Below are 16,119 nucleotides of genomic sequence, written 5' to 3' on the forward strand. Positions count from 1 at the left end.
TTTCCATCTTCCTCCTCTGCCCTCCTTAAGCTGTTGACTTCACCTCCCGGTTGCAAGTTGGCTGCCACAGATCAGGCATCAAGACTGCCTTCGAGGCAGGAAGAGGGGAGAAGGGCAGTCACAGAAGTTCCTTTTCTTATCAAGACAGCAAAAATTTTCTTAGGAGTCCTTTGCAATACTTACGTATCATTGGCTAGAACTGGATCATGCAGCCACAGCTAGCTGTAAAAAATTCTGGGAAGGGGGATATTTCATTTTTTAGATTCTGTAATTATAGAAAACAAGGAAAAAGGGATAGGGAATGGCTGCAATGAAGTTCCTACAAATTCTGCCTTCCCTTACAGGAAACTTCACCTGCTATGGCCCAGAGGCTCAGAGCCCTGCTCTCTCTCAGCTGATAGCTGATGTATTAGTCAACTATCACCACAAGCGCACTATATAGCGAACCACTCCAAATCTCAGTGGCAGGTAACAACAAGCATGTGTTATCATGCTCACAGTTTTGCTGATCGGCCAGGGTGGCTCTGTTCCATGTGTCTTTCGTTCTTCTGGAACCAAAGAATGGGATGGCAGAAGCACAAGAGAAGCAGGCAGAAGGACGTGCTGCCTCTGGAGGTGCAGGCTCAGAACTGGCACACCACTGCTTTTGTCCATACTCCACTGGCCAGAGCAAGCCACCTGGGACCAGAGCAAGAGTTCTAGTGGAAGGAACTACGGAGTTACTTGCGCAAGGGTATGGGTCTGGGGAGGGACGAGGAATGGGGAACATTCTCAGACCCCAGCTGCATCATCTAATATGTTCTCCATGTGAAAGAGGTGGTGGGGCTAGGACGTTAACATATGTCCCTGCAGGTGGCAAATGTGCCTGTCATAGGCCAGGGCCTACTTAAGGCAATGCCCCATCAGTGAAGTGACTCTAGGGGGTAATTTTAGACCAGGTGTGAGGGAAGGGAAGGCTACAGCACACTAGTCCTTTAGGGAAGGCAGAGCACGTTGTCCTTGAATCACCTCTCATAGGTGGTTCTTCCCTTTTATTGATTGAATATATCCAACAAAAAAAGATTCTGAGGCTCAGCTTCCCACCGTATATCAATTGGCATTACCAGGAGCAGGCGGTTCCTCAGGGCGTTTTCATACCTCGAGTGGGGATTGAAGCCTGCTTTCCCAGCAGTTGTGCCTGGAGATGTTACCTGCATTTCTCAAGGAGTCTTTTCCCAGCTAAACTCCATTTGCGATAATTACTTTAACTAAATTAAACCAAATATTGTGACAATACGAACAGAATAGAGATGGAGACAATTCCTCATAATGGTCATAAGGCCCAGCTTTTTATTAGTGCCGTTCAATTAACCAGAGCATCCTTCACAGGAGAGCTTTATTGGTTTTAATTTAATTAGATTCTGACGTGTGCTCACAGAGGGAAATTACAATACAGGCCAACCGTAGTTAAGGACATAGGTGTGTCTGTGAAAAAAAGCGTGTATACCCTTTTCTTTGAAAATCAGATCCACTCATTCATTCAGTAAACATTTTCAGTAGGTGCTCCTCTCTCCAGAGGCCGCCTGTCCTACTTTTGGTCCCATTTTACAGATGGAAACTCTGAAGCACAGTGAGTTTAGACAACTTCCTCAAGGTTTAATAGCTTGAAAAAGGTATGGATTCCCACACGACTAACTAATGGAAAAGAAGATGGGGCACTTGGTGGAGGACACAATTTTCCTCATGAAGCCACATAAACTTTGAATAATCATAATCATTTTTGGGGAACCAAGTAGCCTCCTCATTGCCAAGAGTCTTGATTTGACATATGAGGAACTTTTCCTGCTCACCATCCCTTCTCTCTCCTCCTGGCTATAGCAACCTGATTTTCCCTCGGGAGAACCACTTCCATTTATCTAGTCCATGTGGTTTGAGTGGGGAGACCTGACCCTCCACCTCCAAGGCTGGAAATCAATCAGGCCTGAGGATTAGTTGAGGAATGAGCATGTGACCCAGGCAGAGGCCAATGAGCATCAGCCATAGGACTTCTGCTGGGGCCTTTAGGAAAGCAGCAGGCTCTCTCTGGTAGGGATGTTAAGGAAGGACATAAGGCTGGGATAGCTGGCGGCCGCTGTTGGAGAAACTCGGACTGAAATTTAAAGCAACACAGGGGGCATTGATGCTGAGAGACTGAGACAAATAAATAATGATATTATCTGAGCCCCTGGATTTAGCCAGGCCTGAGTTTCCCATTACAGAGGCCGCACACTTTTTAGTTGCTTGAGCTGATAGAGAACCTTCATTGTCAAAGCCAATTTCAATCAAGTTTCTGTCATTGGTAACAGAGCCCTGTCTGAGAGTGCGCCAGATCACTGTCCAGGCCCATTCTGCTGCCCTGGGGGCCTCTGTTCTTTCTGTCCAACAGACCTTGGAGAATTAGGCTGATTTCCTTTCTCTGAAGCTTCCACCAACATCCTCCCATTCTTACATGGAACTTCCCTGCTTCTGGAACCTTCTTTAATTCCTTATTGACACCAATAACAAGAACACAGATGCTTTTCATTTAAAGGCTTCAGGCTAATCATTATCAAGAGAAAACAGGTCACATAAAAATTAGCATGAAAAGGCTGTAAAGGTGGAAAAAATCTCACATGTTCTTGCAGTCATGGTCTCTATCTAGTGTTTCGTTGTTCAATATGGCAGCCATGAGCCACAGATGTGAACTGAGCACAGCAAATGTGGCCAATGTGAGAAACTGAATTTTTAATTCTATTTCATTTTAATTAAAAATTAAGTTTAAAAACTTATCTTCAATTCGGTTGTTGGAAAACTTTTTCATGTATGCTTGGAACAATCTGAATATGTGAATTTTTCTTACCAATTGTACATTTTATAAAATCTAAGTACAGATCAAGTATTTTTTTTTTTAAGTATGCTTTTTTTTTTTTCTGGTGAGGAAGATTGGCCCTGAGCTAACATCTGTTGCCAATCTTCCTCTTTTTTTTTCTGCCCAAAGCCCCAGTACACAGTTATATATCCTAGTTGTAGGTTATTCTAGTTCTTCTATGTGGGATGCTGCCACAGCATAGCTTGATGAGTGGTGCGTAGGTCTGCACCCAGGGTCCCAACTGGCCCACCCCAGGCTACTGTAGAGGACCATGCGAACTCAACAACTCAGCCACAGGGCCGGCCCTAGATCAAGTATTTCTGATAAAAACTTAGTGTCTGAATTGAGACATGATATAAGCATAAAATACACATAAGATTTCAAAGATTAGATTTAAAAAAAGCAAAAATATTTTATTAATTTTTATATTGATCACATATTGAAATGATATTTTTGATATATGAGGTTAAATAAAAAAAATTCTTAAAATTAATCTCACCTGTTTCCTTTTACCGTTTTGAACATGGCTGGCGTTATATTTCTGGTGGACTGTGCTGGTCTACAGTTTCTGTCTAACCAGTGATTTGAAGGCCGGACTTGTAGTGTATATGCTGCAGGGTGGTGTTCACCAAATTTAAGATTGTGGTATTTTGTTCTGAAAGTGTTTGAGATTTGAGCTTTTACTCTGGAAAAGCATTGAAGAAATGGGTCAGCAACCCCTCTCAGATTAGTCTTCTTATGAAAGTCTGGAACTATCTAATTATGCCGTTTTTAGTATTTTTCATGTCATTTCATCGGTGAACATCCCTTTTGCTTGTTCTCTTGGTCAGTATGACACTCTTCTAGCTGAGGGTATAAAACATGAGTTCCTGAAAAATACAAAATGGAAAAATATTCTATTTAATGCAAAATGTTAGATGTTGTTGTAGGTTATTTCCAGGAATCTTTTCATATTGCATCAGCTTTGCTGCTGTTTTGTCCATTTTTTCACTCCTACAAGTCTGATACTTTTATGGAAATAATCTGGCAACCCTGGGAAGCTTGTATTTTGCTCCATTTCTCCCACTGTTAGCACCCACAAACCAAGGCTCTTTACCCGCCACACAAGAGGGGCCAAATAAAAACCAGAAGGCCAGGCTTACAGCAAGGAAAGGGTTTTTATTTTGGGTGACATCAGCTGGGAGACGAGAGTGAGCCCTCAAATTCATCTCGTTTCATCTCATCTCCCCGAAAGAGGGGAGGCAAGGGGTTTTAAAGGTTTGTGAGGAACGTGGCTGCTTGTAGATGCGGGCTGGGGTTGGGGGAGTCAGTGGCCTGGCTGGTCGGAGCTTCCCCACCAGCCTGCATTAGGCCTTGGGATGCTGCTTGCAGGAAGGAGGAGGAGATGATAAGGAAATTTGCAGGTGGGCAACCTTGGCTGTTTGTTTCCATGGTGGATAGTGGAGCTGGGAAGCCAGGGAGTAAGCAGAGAATGAGGGTTTTGGCTTTAACCCCATATATGCTGGGTTTAATGTGGGAGAACTGACATTAGGGGCGGCATCACCACTTTCCAGACATCGTGATTCTTCCTTCCATTAGACTCCTTCTCCCCATGCAGAAGTCAGAAGATACAGTTCCAGCAGAACCATAAGTGAGGGCTTGAATCTCTAGGGACATGCCAACTGGGGGGCTCCTGTCCCATTGGGCCCCCACCCCCACGGTAGAGGCTCCCTGCAGAATATCCTTTTAAGCATTCAAAGTTTCTTTGGCACAAAACAACAAAACTAAACTGAAAAACATGATCTTCATCCTGGAAAGCTGAAAATTGGAAGGTTTTTTAAAGAACATCATCTTAAGTCCAGAATGTGCACTGCAAAGCTTGTGCCAGACACTTGTCTGCTTGGGCTCAGATCCATCCTCCACACCTCCCCTGATCTCCTCGGCATTGCAGGAGGCTCATCCTGCAAGCTCCGTCTCTCAGACTTCCCAGCCAATTGGCTTCTGGCTGGATTCTGTCCATAGGAAGCTGGGGAGGAGACGAAAGATAGAAAAGCAAAGGGAATGTCACCTACTACTTGCCCAGAGCAACTCAAGGGAGGTATCAGAAGCATTTGACTGTTCCTCCAAATTGTTTTTTCTTTTTTATTGTGTTAAGAGATATAATCACCAACCACCTTGAACCAATCCAAACCCTACTGCAAGAATCACGCCTGCTCAGAGGGGCTGAAAAGTGCCCGAGAGATGACCTTTGCCTCATTTTAATGCTAAGATCTCTGCCCCAGGAGGAGCTTAGGCCTTATTATTATAACAAGTGATGTATGTGGAAACATATTTTCCAACTGAGCCTGCCTCTCCCTTTTGAATATTCATTCCTCATCTGAAATAAAAAGCCCCTGCTGTCCAGTGCTCAGAACGCCTTATTTGTATGGGCTCCTTTGTAAAACAATTTGCCGGGGGCCCCTTATTTGTGGCAAATAAACTTTACTTTGTGTGACAACTACTTCTGGTAGAGATTCTGATTTCAACTCACCAAGTAGCAGACTCGCTTGGTTTGGTAACAGGAAGCCAGGGAGATGCCAAGGGGCTTACAGCCCCTCTCTCTTTCTTAAGACGCATCATCTTTGGTAATGGTCTTGCGACCTGTTTTCCAGCTCTTGTCTAACAACCCTTCATTCTATGACATTATATGTAAAAATTTAGAAAGTGCACACAAAATAATACTATAAATTGATTATGCATTTCTGTATAATATTTTTAATGATTATAAGAGTACATGTTAGAATATGATTATGGTTGATGGAGTGGGTCAGGGAATGCAGTAGGGGTTATGGCCCGAGGGGACCTGATAGTCAACTGTAATGAATATTTTGCTTTTTTACAAAATAGAGTGAAAGGCCATAATGCAAAGTGTTAATAGCTGTTAATTCTGGATAGTGGAAAAGGAAAGAAAAGAAGAGGAAAGAAAAAAGAAAGGCCACACTTATACACATCTTTTGGGGGAAGAACTAAACTTTACCATAATACATTTTCTCTTTTCTTACATAAGTTTTTCCAGGAATTATTTGAATATCATAACTGTATTTTTTTTAAGATTGCCACCTGAGCTAACATCCGTTGCCAATCTTCTTTTTTTTCTTTTTCTTCTTCTCCCCAAAGCCCCCCAGCACATAGTTGTATATTTTAGTTGTAGGTTCTTCTGGTTGTGCTGTGTGGGATGTCACATCAGCATGGCCTAGTGAGTGGTGCCATGTCTGTGCCCAGGTTCCAAACTGGCAAAACCCTGGGCCGCTGAAGTAGAGCACACGAACTTAGCCACGGGGCTGGCCCCTGTGTTGTTTTTTTATTGCTGCTGCAACAAGTTACCACAAACTTAGTGGCTTAAAACAACATAAATGCATTATCTTGCAGTTCTGGAGGTCAGAAGTCTGACATGGATCTCACTGGGCTAAAATCAAGGTGTCATCAAGGCAGCAGTCCTTTCTGGAGCTCTAGGAGAGGACCTGTTTCTTTGTCTTTTCCAGCTTCTAGAAGCCAGCCACATTCCTTGGCTTGTGGCCCCTTCCTCCATTTTCAAAGCCAATGGGATTACATGTCTTTGACCATTCTTCCATAGTCACATTTCCCACAGATTGCAGCTGGGAAAGGTTCTATGATTTGAAGGACCCTTGTGATTAGGTTGAGCCCACCCAGAAGATCCAGCAAAGCTCCACATCTCAAGATCCTTAAGTTAATCACGTCTGCAAAGCCCCTTTTGCCATGTAGGGTGATAGATTCACAGGTTCCAGGCATTAGGATATGAACATTTTGGAGGAAGGGCCCATTATTCTGGCTACCATGGTCATATAAAATAGGAAGACACCCTTCATCTCCAAACTAAGGGCTCTTGCAAGCCCTTCTTCCACATAGCACACAATCTTTCTGAAAAGACAAAGCTTGTATTCAAGTTCAAGTCCACAGCAGTGAGGTTGTTCATCTTCTCATTATGCATAGCTGAGCAGGAAACTTGCTGTACATTTTTATAATAGAAAACAATGAGAAATTTACAAGCTCATTAAGATGGTTTTCATCAGGATAGCCAGGCAGATCTCAAATTAAAATCTTATAGATTTCCCCCACTGAAGAGACAAGCATCATTTGCTCGAATTGTTGCTGCGCTATAGCAACTCATTTTGGCTGAATGACAAATTAACACAGTTCTATGAGATACTACATTTTGCACTGGTTGCCGTGGTTTTGCTGAAAAACAGGTCAATTTCCTCTGAACCAGGATTTTGCTGAACTGGTTAGTTGTCTAGAAACTGGGGCTTGGAACTAATTATTAGAAAGTGCTAATGTTCACTGACCTACGATGAATAACCCTTCCTTCCTGAATAGGTTAACTTCTCTTTAAGGAAAGAGCTAACGAAATTCCGAACCTCCCAAAGAGATCACAAGGAGACATTTGATTAAGCAAACAAGGTAAAGCAAGAACTTGGTAGATAATCATGAAAACAGTGCTTGTAAAGTCTTTTCACTTTTCATTGAGCAATTGCATTCCTCCAGCAAACAAAGGAATAACGCATTAATGTTCCAGAACTTGAATTATGCAATCAACCAACCAGCAGAAATACTCAAGCTGCCCTTCCAGTTGATCAGAGAACTGCTTTTTCCTATTATCTCCAAGCATTTGTAGGGCTTTTGTCTGCTTCGTTTCTAAAAAACTATTTTAGCAGGTAGAAATTGTTCCAAAATTTAAGACAAAAGAAGGGGGAAATCTCACTGATTTCATAGCTCAAGTCAAAGGTTGCTTGTGAAGGTTAGCAGAAAGTCTGACGGTATTATTTTTTCCTGGCTTCTTCCTCTTTTTTGGACTGGTGGCAACCAGGACAAATGGGACTACGGTTTTCAGGCTGCCAAGACATATATTATCATCCCAAATTGGGCCAGTAACTTGTGGGCAACTGTTTATCAGCACCTGCCTTCTCTAGGCCTAGCTGGGTGCCGTGAACTTCACAACTATCCCTGAGGATACAGTGCTCCATGTTTTAAATTGATTCCTATGCAGCCTCCCCCTTATGGGTGCTTCCACTTTTGAGATACAGCATGGGAGCTGAGCCTTCTACCATTCCAGTCTTGAGAAATCCAACCCTGTCCGTGGCCTGGCTTCCCCCCTATGAGACAGAAGGTGAAAACCACCTTTTCATTCATTCCATAAGTATTTGTTGAATGTTGTCTTAGTTCAGGTTCCCTCAAAAGCCTGAGACCCTGAGACAAGAATTCATGTGTAAGCCTGAGACCCTGAGACAAGAATTCATGTATAAGCAATTCATTTGGGAGATGATACTAGGAAACATAAGTAGGGAAGTATGGAAGTGAAACAAGGAGAGGAGGCAGCCAGAAGGAGGTACCCTATAGAATAAGCTACCACCATGGGCAACTGGAGCTCAAGCCCACTGGGGCACTCTGGGAGCCAGTGTAGAGGACTCAGAGTTGACTTACAAAGGGTGAAGGGGCTGGGTTATATATCCACCAGCCCCTAAGGATCAGTGTCTGAGGACAGCCAGTGGGTAACTTCCCAGATTGTCCAGTCTACTGCATGGAGGCCAGAGTGGCTTTGTGGTGTTTGAAAGAAGGCCCTCTGGGAAAGAGGTGCACATACTGGCAGTTGGAAGTAGAACAAGCTCACAGTGCAGTGGTAAGGTGTGAGGGGCAGTAACACAAACAGCTTCTTGTTCCAGCCTATGAGCAAGGCCTTGAAATAAGTGCTGTAGGAAAGCTTAATCAATCCAAACAGTACATTAACCAGAAGCAGCTGTGTTTTGCTGACTGTGTAGGCAGAATGATGCCAAGTGCTGTAGGGGAAGCAGCAGAGAAGGAGGCATGGTCTCTCCCTGATTTTGAGGAGCTTACTGAGTTGGGAAGACAACCCCGACTTTACCGACAAATGAGCAGAATACAATGTTACTCTAAGCATGAGGGGGGATTGAATTCTTGAGAAAAGCCTCATGGAGAAGGCAGGAAATAAAGGAAGGAAAGTATTTTCAGAAACAGAACAAAAGCCTATAGAGTTGGAGGAATAGTGAGAGAGAGCATGGAGACAAATTTCGCCTTGCACTTGTTGGTAGACCACGAACAAGCCCATGAGATTGAAGTTGATGGAAGAGTTGTAGGGGAGGAAGACATTTCCTCTGCCCACTCTGGGTCCTTCTGGCCAGAAAATGAATTAAATTCACATGAGACAGAATAACAGGAGAAAATCAAACAAAGCTTTATAACATGTATACATGGGAGAAGCTCAAGCAAACTGAGCAACTCACCAAAATGGCTGAAGCCACCACCTTAAATATCATCTTCAACTGAAGACAAAGGAGGATGTTGGGGGTGGGGGGAGTTTGTTAAGGGAGATAACCAGAAAAGCACAGTAAACAAGGGTAAGTTATTATGCAGATTTAAGTCCTTGCCTTCCAGATTGATAAAAGTTTCTAGAGATAAGCTCACCTCTCCTTCCTGGTACAGAGGGGAGACACCTTTACAGATGGAGATTTCCCTTAGAAATGTAAATGTTTCTTAAGAAAGAGCAAGTAAATTCTACTTTTCAGAGTTTCTTTCCTGTCTGCAGTTTTTAAAAGTAGCCAGCCCAAAATAATCCTCATGCCAAAGAGACATATCTTGGGGTGGCCAATTCCAGTCCCCCACAATGCTCAAGAGATGCGAGGATCTTCAAGCTTGACTGGGTAGGGCAGGGCACACAGTGAGAGGTTTGAAGGCAAAACAAAAAAGTCTTGGTTTGTTGTTATCTTAGAGATATAAGTCATTGCCTTGAACCTATGATCCCTTTTAAAAAGGCCCACCCATGCCCACAGCACTGTTGAAGAAGTGGCCAAGTCGTGGCAGACGACCCTGCTTCTGAAGCCACATCTGACTGAGATGAGCAGACACCTGACCCTAGATGGACTAATCAGGTTCTGGTGCTTTGGGGTTTTTTCCCCTGGCATTTGGGCCTAGGGCACTAAGAGATTGACTAAATCGGTTCTCTGTAGAGCCAGGGCAAGAGTTCTGTTCCCTTAGTAAGCCACAGCCATGTGCAAACAATTACCTTACAGTGAAGCATCACAGGGGTATTGAACTGCAGCAAAATCGGCAAGTACAAGTGCTGAAAGAATCAGAGAAGAGAGACCATGCGGCCCAACAAGTTAAAGGTGACTTTCTAATTCCCCCAAGGCCATAGTGTACCTCGGGCCATTTACAGTCTTCTGTAAACTTTTCATTCAAGCTCATTGGAATGCATTTCTCTCCTCATTGGAAATCAAGGGCCCTCAACTAAGACAAAATGGTAGCCATTAATTTGCATATTGCCAGCTCTCGGATTGATTTTTAGTCTCTTGGGTTGATGTCTTAGCTGATGATCCTCAGAAGAAAACCTTGAGATGAGAATCACGTGTAAATTGTTTAGTAAGGAAGGTCTCCAGGGAGACAGTAAAGGAATGGGGGAAGCAGGACAGGGAAGGGAAGGAAGCCAAGCAGGTGGTGAATTCAGACTAAGTGGGTGGAGCCTGCAGGGGGCGCTGCAGTGGAAGTCGGGCCTCAGGTTTGCTTTCTTCCTTAACCCCAGGCAAGGGAACTGAGCTTTCCCTCTTGGCTTACTGACCTGCACTGTCCTGGAAAAGGGAAAGTAAGTTAGACAAGATGCTTGCCCTCAGAAGAGTGAATGATTTAACATGGATGCACCATGCCCCCGCACCCCCTACCGCCCCCCACCCCAAGACAGTAGAATCTCTCAACAATGTACACGTGGCTGATTTCCTCACAGGGACAATTTTCTGAAACCTCCTCCAGAAAACAACTTCCCGAAAAATGACTGTTGAAAGAATGTGGCAAGAACCTGGCAGAAGCCCAGTTTGTGATCAGCAGGCTTGACCCAAGAAAGAGAAGAGTAAATATCAAACAAGCATCGATAAGACTGTTGTGTGTTTTTCTTTTTCTTCTTCCCCCTCAAGGCATGTTTGCTCTTTCAAGGACTGGGAACTTACTGTTTAAAGTATTTTTGGTCCGAGGCTCAGGCTGTCAAGAAAGGAGTGGGCATCTGCTTGCACTAGTGAGGTTTTTACCCTGTGTGACCTCTGTCTCGAGCAGGAATTGTGAAAGTGTGGGCCAGCACTGGGGAGGCTTAAGGGTCCAGACTGCTAAAACACGGAGAGCTTTTTCTTTTTTATGAGCAAATGGTATGCCATATGATATCATTTTATTTTTTATATATAAACCAGTGCTACATACTAGTCAGTTACTCTATGCAGAATTCATTATTACTAAAATTTGGTATTTGTCCGTTTTAAATAGCACAATATTGGAGTTTATTAAAAACAGTAATTCAGGACTCCAATGAAAGTCGGCTTCCACTAAATATTTCACAGCCCTATAAAATGTGTAACGCTGCTGCACACAGGCGGATAGTAGGAATCCCCACAGGCTTGGGGAAAACACTGATCGGTGCATTTGGTGGTGTTATCTATAGTTTTTAATTGCTGCTATTCTTGCTTATTGATCATCAGACATCGTCAGTTCAAATTCATCTTAATCTGCTTTCTTTTATATTTGGTTCATTTTCTTATGTGGAAAAATACTGTTTTAGTTTGGGTGAACCCGGAAGGAGACTGAAATAAGGATGTGAGTGCAAGTAGTTTACATGGGGGTTTTCCCAGGAACCACTATAAGGCAAGTGGGGAAGTGAGACAAGGAAGGGAGGAAAATCCATCAATGGGTATACACAAATGAGCAGAATTACTGCTGTGGACAGCTGGAGCTAGGCCTCTGGGGACTCTTGAGAGACTTTGCATAACATGTTCAGTGTTGTCCCACCCAGAAGGAAAGGATTGGGGTATTTATCCAACATTGGACGGTTGTTGAGGGCTGCTTCTGGAGGCAGCAATGCACAGATACCTCCAGCCTGCCTTGCACTCTGGATCATGCTCCTGCAGCCAGAGAAAGCCCACAGAGAGGATGCAGATGCATTAGAAGAGGCTGTCAGTGAAGAGAAGAATCAGAAGGAAGGTCAGCAGGGATTGGGCAGGGCGCAGGTGTAATGGCACAGGGCACATCTAGTATGGATGCACATTTCCATGAACAATATTTCGGGCCCACGGTTTTCTAATCACTCAACTTTGAAACAAACATGGTACATTGCAATCAACCATATAAGCCCATATTGCTAAATTCAGGGAGAACCTTATGTAAGGACGTAATTCTAAAGTCGAAACCTGGAGGATGGAAAGATGCCAGCCATATGAAGAGGGGAGAGTCATCCCAAAATCTTCTACATCAGTCTGCCCATTTAAATTCTGAGTCTGGAACAAGAAAATTTAAATCCTGGATTACTTGAAGAGTGGTTCTTAGCAATCACATTCTCATTCAGAATAAAATTGTGTCTCCCACAGGATAAATTTTCAAATTTTCCATTTGATATCATTTTAACATCATGCTTCTTACCTTTAGTCAATTTCTCTATGCCCACCCATTTGTCAAATTTCCCAATCCCATTGTCACAGATCGCTACTCTGACAGTTCCCATCTTCCATCCTAGGTTTCTCTAATATAGTTCCTTAGAAAATAGAACATCTCATTGGAGACACAGAAGACCTTAATGCCCTCTAAAGATGGTGAGGATGAAAATCAGATACCTGGGACTGGACTTGCTCAAATTTTTCTGGTTACAAAATTTCCCACTTCGTCTTGTCTCTCCGCCAAGGGGTAATTCCGTATCTCTCAGACACTAGTCCTGAAGTTTGTCTTAGGACCTTAATGTTCTGTGGGTAACTGTGTGGCCTTGAAAAGGACTTAAATCAATTTGTGAAGGGATGTCTTCCCCAAAGGCCCCGAGTCACAGATCTTTTTCTTGCTCTGGAGTCACCGTCAAAATTGCCTGAGTCACGCATTTCTTCTTTCTAGTGTAACACACTCCCAAGGGCCATGTGGCTTCATCCTGAGCAAATTCAGTAAGTAATACGAGAGAGAATACTAAATACTTTAAAGGACTATGAAGCCAGCTCAGACCTCAGTTCTTAGAAGATTTCCTGAAATCTTTCAGATGGAGACAGCATCACTTCTCATCAACAATGGCAGTGTCCCATTCCATCACATTTTCCCCTGGATGGCATCTCCCTCCCTTGGAGTTTCTCTGATATTTCCGACTTTCGGCAGAATCATTTTCTTTTACATGCATTCGGAGTTGTCATCTTCTCTGCACGTGATTGTTTCCTGTCTCCCAGAGAGTCTTCACAATTTTTATTCTTCTGATGGAAATCTCTATGTTTTTATGTACTATTATGGATTACTTTCATCAACTTTTCTTTCACCGAAAAATCTTGCTAATGCAAGTAGACACCTGTACTCAGTTTTTAATTTGATACAATTTTCAACAGCTGTTTATATATGACCTATTTTTTCCATATCTAGCAACACAAAGTTAGCTCTCAATTAAGGCTGAAGCAAATATCATTGTTTTATAAGAAGATCCAACCTAGTCAAGCCATACGCAAACTTAAAATATGGGTGTTAAAGGAATTCTAGGTATTTGGTTGTTTGCCCTTGTGTCTGAAATTTTATATCAACTTAGTTGAATTTGTTTATGTGGTGCTGGGGACCAGGAAAGAAGAATGTAATACATAAACACAGCTTCACATAACTACAACAGAAAAAAAACCCTCAACACTGCAAACCAGTATTTTAATCTGTGTATGAATCCTGTCTAAAACTTCTCCAGTGGTTTTCCAGCCTTTTTTTTTGAATACTTCCAGTGACAGCAAACTCATTATCCCCTCATGAAGCAATTTAAGCCACTTTCAGGAAGTTCTAATTGTTGAAGAAAACAAAAGCATCCAGGAGCTAATTCTGGACAGTTGTAAGTACTGTGCTAAAGAATTTGGACTGTTTCTGTGTCAGTCATCTTGATTAAGAGAACTCTGCAAATAAACTATGTTAGCAACCCAAGTGGAAAAAGAAAACAATTAATATTGAATCTCATCGTCCCCTGGCATCTGTAAAGTTCTCAACCTCTACCCAACATGTTTGTTTATTCGGCAAATGTGTACCCATTTGGGTAAGTGTCTCACTGAAGCGCCATGAATGACGGTGATTTACTCACTGTGTTGTTCAGAATAGATTCACTCTCCTTTCACCTTGTAGCTCAGATAAATCACCACAGCCCAAAGGAGTATTTTTCTTGTTCTTCTGCAGTGGGCACGTTGCCCTAGAAGGGTCTTTGAGGTCATCCACCTGAGCCGTTTGCTCTCCATCTATGACATAGCATAGGTCCCTAGCTCCTGACTTTAGTTATTGTGTCAGAATCTTACCCAGGTCTTATGCAATGATCCCTTTGGAGTAAGATCCAAAATATGTTCTTATTTGTCATGTTTAACCTCATATCATAAAAACTGAAAGGAGATTATCAAGGCAAGTCTTGAGATAGTGTCTTATTGATAATTTGGCAGGCATGATCAACATCTCAGGTTAATCCCCAAGTGGCATGTGGAGGGGTAAGGAATATTCTAAGCCTCCTCGACATCCCTAACATCCATTGTTACCGCTGCCTCCGCTCAGACCCTCTCCATTTCTCCTCTGAATGACTGCTGTCGTTTATTGTCCCCTGCAGCCTCAGCCTTGCCAGGTCTCTCATCCCTTCCCTCCTGCAGCCAGAAGGCTCTTTCTCAAATGCACACCTGATTACATGACTTGGTTGCTTAATTGCCTCATTGCCTTCTGCATAAAACTCAGACTCCTTATCATGGACTACAAAGCCTGTGCCAACTTCTCCCACCTCATCACTTGTCTCGATCTTTCTACCTTCCAGCCATGTGGGATTACCTTTGATCCTGGACAGTATATGCTCCCTGCTGATTCTCCTCTTCCCTGCCTTTGGCTGCATCCATCCCTCAGAGTGAAGCCCTACTGCCGAGCCTCCAGGAAGCTCGTTTCCCTCACACTTTCTTCCCCAGCAGGACAGGTTTGTGCTCCGTCCACCCAGTTCCACTGCATCCTGAGCTTATCTCAAATGCTATCACTAATTGCTCTGTGTCATGATTGTTTTCTAGTCTACATCCTTCCCAAACCTGGAGCTCTTGGCAAGAACAGGCTGGGTCTTTGATATCTATAACATCAGGATGAAACCTTTGCAGTTGCCCCATGTTGCAAATGCATGCTGACTGCAGGTGCTCTAACTCAGAGATGAATAAATATTCGGCATCGGAAAATGTAATTGTGCTGCTGAGGACCATTCTACAGAAAACACCCTTTGAGTGAACTCTGGAGTAACTAATGGTTGCTTTTAGTGGAAGCACTAAAACACGAATAACAGTGATCTCTGGTGGTTTGCCCTCGATTATGTTTTTCTCTTAATAATTTTTCTGTTTTTAAAATTCTCTGTAAGGAACCATATAGGTTACATTTATAATCAGGAATGAAGGTTAAAAAACAGTATATATTATTTTGTATTTGCATTTATCTTTATGGCAAATGTGTACAAAAAGACTGAGACAAAGTCCTCAGCGGATTAACAGTGGGTTTTTCTAGGGTTGGAATAAAGGGTGATTTTTTTCTTCCTTCTAATTTGCATATTTTGTATGATTATGTATTCCTATTTAAGAAAATATTTACATATGGGCCAGCCCCATGGCGCAGCGGTTAAGTTTGCACGTTCTGCTTCAGCAGCCAGGGATTTGCCTGTTCAGATCCCAGGTATGGACCTACACACCTCTTGTCAAGCCATGCTGTGGCAGGCATCTCACATATAAAAAAGTAGAGGAAGATGGGCATGGATTTAGTTCAGGACCAGTCTTCCTCAGCAAAAAGAGGAGGATTGACAGCAGATGTTAGCTCAGGGCTAATCTTCCTCAAAAAAAAAAAAAAGAAAACATTTTTTTAAGTATTTAAAAATTAAATAAAAAACGATTAATAATTTGAATAGTCAAATAATAAAGCCATCTCCTGTCAAGAGACTACTGAATTTAATCAAATCATACTTATTGTCAAGCCGTTTACCTATTGTTTTCAGAATCCATGGAAAACAATATAAATATTGGAATCTATCTCTTAAAATAGAGAAAAATATGACTCTGGAAGTTATAAAACTGGAAAATTTGTTTTAGACCTTTTGGAAGTTAAGTGTATCACTGGGCTGGGAGAGAATTTAAGTCCAGTTATGAATTATAAAGTTGGTTTTTAATGGAATTATAAAGTTGGCTTTTCATGGAATGTAACTCTCTATTTCTGTTGCCAAATCTATTTTCCCTTAGTATATAACACAC

The 16,119-nt window shown here is 42.6% G+C and overlaps 1 protein-coding gene across 4 annotated transcripts in view; it reads right to left on the bottom strand.

Annotated features, from left to right (window-relative positions):
- Window positions 1-3,253: 3,253 nt before the first annotated feature.
- Window positions 3,254-16,119, bottom strand: part of ANKEF1 (ankyrin repeat and EF-hand domain containing 1) — a 98,612-nt gene continuing 85,746 nt past the window's right edge. For 3 of the 4 annotated variants that reach the window (XM_070247199.1, XM_070247196.1, XM_023626123.2), the window contains one exon: window positions 3,254-3,735. The gene's annotated coding sequence lies outside the window, so the exon portion shown is untranslated. Of the gene's footprint in view, window positions 3,736-11,150; window positions 12,166-16,119 lie in introns of those variants that run through there. The other variant, XM_070247198.1, reaches the window with a different exon arrangement.

The sequence above is a fragment of the Equus caballus genome, chromosome 22 (genome assembly GCF_041296265.1).
Source record: "Equus caballus isolate H_3958 breed thoroughbred chromosome 22, TB-T2T, whole genome shotgun sequence".
NCBI classification, from domain to species: Eukaryota; Metazoa; Chordata; class Mammalia; order Perissodactyla; family Equidae; genus Equus; species Equus caballus.